At 38.6% G+C, this 5,833-nt stretch overlaps 2 protein-coding genes across 2 annotated transcripts in view; one reads left to right on the top strand and one right to left on the bottom strand.

Annotated features, from left to right (window-relative positions):
- Positions 1-5,833, top strand: part of LOC109539086 (PIH1 domain-containing protein 1) — a 242,786-nt gene that overhangs the window by 18,622 nt on the left and 218,331 nt on the right. The window lies entirely within an intron of this gene.
- LOC109539065 (multidrug resistance-associated protein 1) overlaps positions 1-5,833 on the bottom strand; it is a gene marked incomplete at its 5' end in the record, with an annotated part of 237,012 nt that overhangs the window by 16,741 nt on the left and 214,438 nt on the right.

The raw sequence follows: 5,833 nt of genomic DNA, 5'->3' as shown, positions 1-5,833 counted from the left end.
TTTATCGTAATGTAACGGTAGCAAAAATGAGACAAAAATCCAAAATTGTTTGAGAGTTTGTCGCATAAGTTGAATCTTAAATCACGCAGAAAATTTGCTTAATACAGAGAATTTACAAATAAATCGAAGCTTCCTGTTCAGATCGACAACGTTTCGAAAACACTAGTCAAATGATTGATGAACGACAAGATTTTTTTATAATTGGGACAAGGTGAGAAAATGTTGAACGTGAACAATGACCCAGATAAAAATAAATTTTCCTAAAAATAATCCAGTACCCACATGTAGCTGCTCAGCGTGGTAGGTCAGATTGGCCGGCTTTTATCTAACATAGAACGGTTTATTGCTTTATTAAATAATTGACGAATCGCTTAGATAATTGTCGATCTATTGTTTATGGCTCAAATGGATTAGCGCACTCTGACGTTTTTTTGTGTTGAATGAGACACTTGTTTAGAGCGCTGAAAAATGTCAGGAATTTGCCATTTTTTCATAGTGTTTATAACTGAATTAAATTGCGTTTTTTACCTCCTTGTGTCTTCGTTTGCGCAATGGATGCGTTAATAGCTAGGATTTCTGACCGCTAGAGAAAAGCAAAAATGTACAAATGTTGGTTTCTTCGAACTTAAAACACTCTGTATCTACGGTTCAAAATATCGACTTAGTCCTGCAGACCTTTTCGCTAGCCCAAGAGCTACATTTCATCTCTGATGTTTCAACAGGAATTTCCAACATCTAAAGAGTTAGAAGCGAAAATGTAAATATTGAGAATCGGCACCCAGTAAAAACACTACAGAAAAACTCGGAAATTTCCTCAAACTTCAACACTTTTTAGCACAAAAAACGCTCCTTTATACTGTTTATAATTGAACTAAACCTGCTTCTTCGTCTTTAAGTTTTTGCTCGAAACATATACGTTTTCAGAGTAAAAGTAGAAACGTTTTTTAAACGCTTTTACTACGGTCCCCTACTCCTAACAGAACTGTGCACATGTTCAAACTTGCCGGTCTTATTGTGATGGCGATTAAAGGGTGCATGTGCAAGCCCTCACTGGTTCGCTCCCCTAAGCCCTATACTGAATGGGGCCACCCTCAATGGTTTCCTTGTATGCTTATTGATTACATCATCCCTCTGCCTGTTGCTACCCGAATTCCAGGTATAAAATAACGAAAATCACTTCCTAGTTATCATGCATGTGAATTTCACATTTCGCACAGAAATTGCCTCAGCTAATCTCATTTTCGGCTTAAGAAGGGTTTCATCGTATCGATTGCATCATTGCTAATAGATGGATTGTTTACCCAGATCAGGGACAAATTTAGACTGTTTTATTCGGAAATTTGCGTTTATATTTAATTTTATTTCGGTTCTTTGTGAATTTTGGAGAAAAAGTTTTTGCATTTTATGAGTCAAATGAAAGGGGTGTGACCTGTGCGCAACTAGATCAAAATAAGATTATTAGTATTATTACTGATAAAGTGTAAGCGAGTGGTGAAAACAAAAATCACTTCATTGTACAAGTTATCATGGCGCAGATAACCGAGAAGGACGGTCTGCTGCTTGTGAAAATCAAAACAAATAGATAACAATGTTTCTTATATGAAAAGGAAAAATCATTAGGTCGCTTCGGTTCACTTTGCTACGATAGTGCAAAGTTAATTGCTTCTATACATATAAACGCTTTATTATCAAACAGCCACTAAACTGGCCCCTTACTTAGATATTAAACATCGCTAATTGCAATCGTCAGGTGAACGATTGTCGCTGACTTTCCAAAGGAAAACACTTTTACACTCTCTCTATATGCCGAATTGTTGCCAGCTGTTCGAAACTAAAAAAAACTCCAGACGACTGAAGTGCGTTTGAGAAAAAACTGGAAAGTTGCCAGAAAATTGTATTTTTAGCCTCCTCCTCAGAGGACCACGTGGAAGATTCTTGGAAAACCTGACCGAACTATTGTTTAAGCATCATCATCATTGGGATTAGCATAATTTCGATGATCGCACACGACACGACCGTTGATTAATTACGAATTCCACTTATTCTAGACAATTTCCGTCATCATCAGTCAATTATGCCAAATAGAAGCTTTATCAAGTCTGGGGGATGCTTGCTGTAAGCCGGCATTGATGCAATTTCCTTAGAAAATCGTCAAACAATGCTTTAAAATTTATTTAGTTTTGGTTATTTGGGTTTGTACAGTGTAGTGGTAATTTTTTCGACGCCCTGAGTAACACTGGGTTAAGTTGCGCTATTGAGTTGTCGGCGCTCTCTGAGTTAACGTGTTGTGACTCATCGGTTCATGAGTTGTAAGTTTATTAAAGCTTTACGAGACCCGAGACTGGAATTTTTACATTTTTAAAAGCGCATTTTTTCTGAGTAATGTTTTACTACTTCGTTCAAGCAACTAAAAAGCCGAGTTTTAATCCAGTGGTATAACTTCGCCCTGGCGTTTCGCTAGCGCACGTCGCTTGCATCTTCAGAGGTAGATTGCTTGGAACAGCAACCGGTTTAAACGCTCGAAAACTCACTAATTTCACAATTTCCTTCTCGTTCGGTTCGTTTTCGTCTTCCTTATTCCATAAATGTAATTTATGGAAACTGTTGATCTTTACTTTTGCAGCGTTTTCAATAATTCCTGTCACACTTATCTGGGGAGAGGAATTGGCAATTGAAATTTCCCGGCCGAGTTCACATATAGGCCCGTTGACAGAACTGGCCTATGCCTGCGCGTGGCGATTAAGGCCCACTATACCGAAAATCGTCGGTTATACGCCAAAAACTGATTTTTAACGTAATTTAATCGTAGCAAAAATGAGACAAAAATCCAAAATTGTTTGAGAGTTTGTCGCATAAGATGAATCTTCAACACAAAACACAACAACAATAATCGTCAAACAGTGCTTTAAAATTTAGTTTTGGTTATTCGGGTTTGTACAGTGTAGTGGTAATTTTTTCGACGCCCTGAGTAACACTGGGTTAAGTTGCGCTATTGAGTTAACTGAGTTAACGAGTTGTAACTCATCGGTTCATGAGTTGTAAGTTTATTAAAGCTTTACGAGACCCGAGACTGGAATTTTTACATCTAAAAAAAAGTCAACATTTTTTCTGAGTRACGTTTTACTACTTTGTTCAAGCAACTAYAAAARGTCCRGTTTTCCAGCAACCGAACTGAGTCCAARGAAAGTCATAGAGTTTTCTTGTAAAATCGATYTCTTAATTTTTGTGCATAAAAGACTCAGTTTGTCAGTATTTCACAGTAAAACGTTAGGAAAACGCGGTTTTTCTGTTTAGACAGTKTTGTTTAGGAATATTGACCTAAGAGTSAAGARACCCCAGTTTCCAAGAGTTTTCCAAATAAATGATTATAAACTTTGGCTTTTTCAGTTCGAGGAAGTATTTTTGGAAAAAGACCCAGAAAGAATTATTAGGGTTTTGTCCATAATTCAAATCTGCAAAGTTTTCAAAGCGGTTAAGGAGGCGAGTGAAAATTTCTTATAATTTTTCACAGAAGATACCTGAAGATTGCCAGTATTTGATTAATAGAAACTTTGTTGCAAACCTGCCAAATGTCAGCTCGATATCTTGAAAAATCATGCCAAAAACGGTATTTTTTGCTCGGTTTTGTTGTAAGTTTCCGCTGAGGGCAACAGACAAAATTGGGTGATAAATTTAAAAAAACGCGGAAATTCTAAAGTATCAGGCATATGCGATTTACGACAGGTATAAACATAAAAATAGGTGACAATCGATTTACAATCATTTTTGCCACTTTGGAACACTTGTTTCCAGCAGCAGACTGGCAGATTTTACGTTTTTAAACGTTTTATCTACTTTAATATATTGAGCCACTCTGTATATGTGACAGAATTCGCATTTCACCAMCGGTTAAAAGCAGTTTTGAACATTTYCAGGGAATATTTAACAATTTCAGGACATTCCTTGGACAAAAACAGCGGTAAAGTTCGGGSCGTTTTTGCCCTATCCGAGTTCCGAGAAAAGACACGTTGATTCTCTGAAATTCTAGAACAGAGATAAATGACGCAACTTGAAATGCCGGTTCCACGTCGATCAGCGGCCTTCTGTCGGTTAATGTCCAAATCCGTCGCCTAAAATCCGCATTTGGACACTAGAAAGCATACAATTTGCCCAAAATGTCCCGAAAAAAGGACTCATCGGAAGTCATCCCTTCGGGTTTGTTAGTAAACACGGACATCTTTGACAGATCCAAAACATTGACAACAAAGGAATATTTGGAATCCATTCCCATTGGCTACGAGAGCGGTTTTTTGCCAGGCAACAGGAAACAGTTGAAAAACCCCGTCAAAATCCATACACACCTGTCTCGTAGGTCTCGGCTTCTTCAATGATCTTCTCAACCATGATGTAATTGAATTGGGAGGAAATAACGAGCGCAAAATAAAACCGGGCAAAGACGACTTGTAAACGCGAAATCGAAACGAAAACCACTCTGATGGGTAAACTGATGTAAACGGCCGGTCACTAAAATTTATTAGGCACAAAGAAAAATTCGTTGGTTTATACACTCATCTTAACTACTCATTCCGTTGATGTTAAAATTCCGACTGAATTCAATTGTTTTGCTCAAGCCCCCCAACGCTATATCGACAGTCACGTAGCCAGTTCACACCGCGCAAACGCGACCCGCCGATTCTTTTGCGTTGTTGGATCGTATGATCTTGTTTTTCGCTTCTACGAGGAAGAAACCAAAAGAACTCCCTTGAATACACGGTTTTACTGATAAGTTTCCTCTAGACGACTGTGTCAAAAACACAATAATCAGCTAATCAAGTGACAGACAAACTTTGACTTTCCATGTCATTTGGAAGCTGTCGGTTTTGCAGTGGTGGCAAGGGTTGACGGTGCGCGGTTTGCTCAGTTTGGATGCTGAAAAATTCTAGTATTTTCCCGATTTTGCGGATGTTCCCAAACCGCAGGATTTTCTGCAGTGTTTTGTGGTAGTTTCCGCACTTGAACGGTGATTTTGGGCAACAAAATCGCGATTTTTCCACCGGAAGTGCAACGTTGGCTGTCAGCCCAGACTTTGACATCCTATCTGGGTGCATTTGGTGTCAGTTAAGACATGGAAGTGTTAAAATGGTATTTACCATTCATCTGCTCAAACAGGGCTGCTTTTGCAGGTTTCCCAGCTTTTGGGACTGTTTGAGTACATAAATGGGCAGCTGAATGGTAAATACGATTTTAAACGCTTTTTCCAAACTTCCGCTGATCACAGTGAACCCAGATTAAGCCCGTTAGAAACATCTAGAAGTGTTAAAGGACCCGTTTTTGTTAACTCAAAGGTAAGTGCTGTTGCTTTTGCTGATCAGGCCCAGTTAATCCTTGAAAAAATCCTCACTCTGTATATGGTATATCAACAAAGGATTCGCACTGTATAACTTGGACGATATCAACGTTGCCTTATTGGGGCAGTTGTATTTAAAAGTTGATTTTTATCGGTTATTAGTCACAGCGGCGTGTTTAATTTGCGCCTGGTGTCGCGTCACTAAACAAACTATTGATCATGGAAAAAAAACTTTGTTAATTATTACTCTGTCTGAACCCGAACGATAAACGTACCTATTGCGTTCCAAGGCGATATTGAAGCATAATTCACCTTATTTATTGATAACTGACCAACGCAAGAGTTTTCCCCACACATACGTTTGCTAATCAGCCAAGGGCGGATCCAGGGGGGCTCATTTTTCCTCCGAGATATGAGCAAAAACGGGACGAAAAACATGAAATTTTGGCATAATCTTGCACCTAAGTGTCTGATATTCAAATTTCGCTTTCTGGGTCAAAACTACTC

This window comes from Dendroctonus ponderosae, unplaced genomic scaffold (assembly GCF_020466585.1).
Source record: "Dendroctonus ponderosae isolate FM_Combo_2020 unplaced genomic scaffold, Dpon_F_20191213v2 Dpon_F_20191213_5, whole genome shotgun sequence".
NCBI lineage: Eukaryota > Metazoa > Arthropoda > Insecta > Coleoptera > Curculionidae > Dendroctonus > Dendroctonus ponderosae.
The sequence above is the reverse complement of the archived record's forward strand: the minus strand, read 5'-3'. Positions and strand labels throughout refer to the sequence as shown.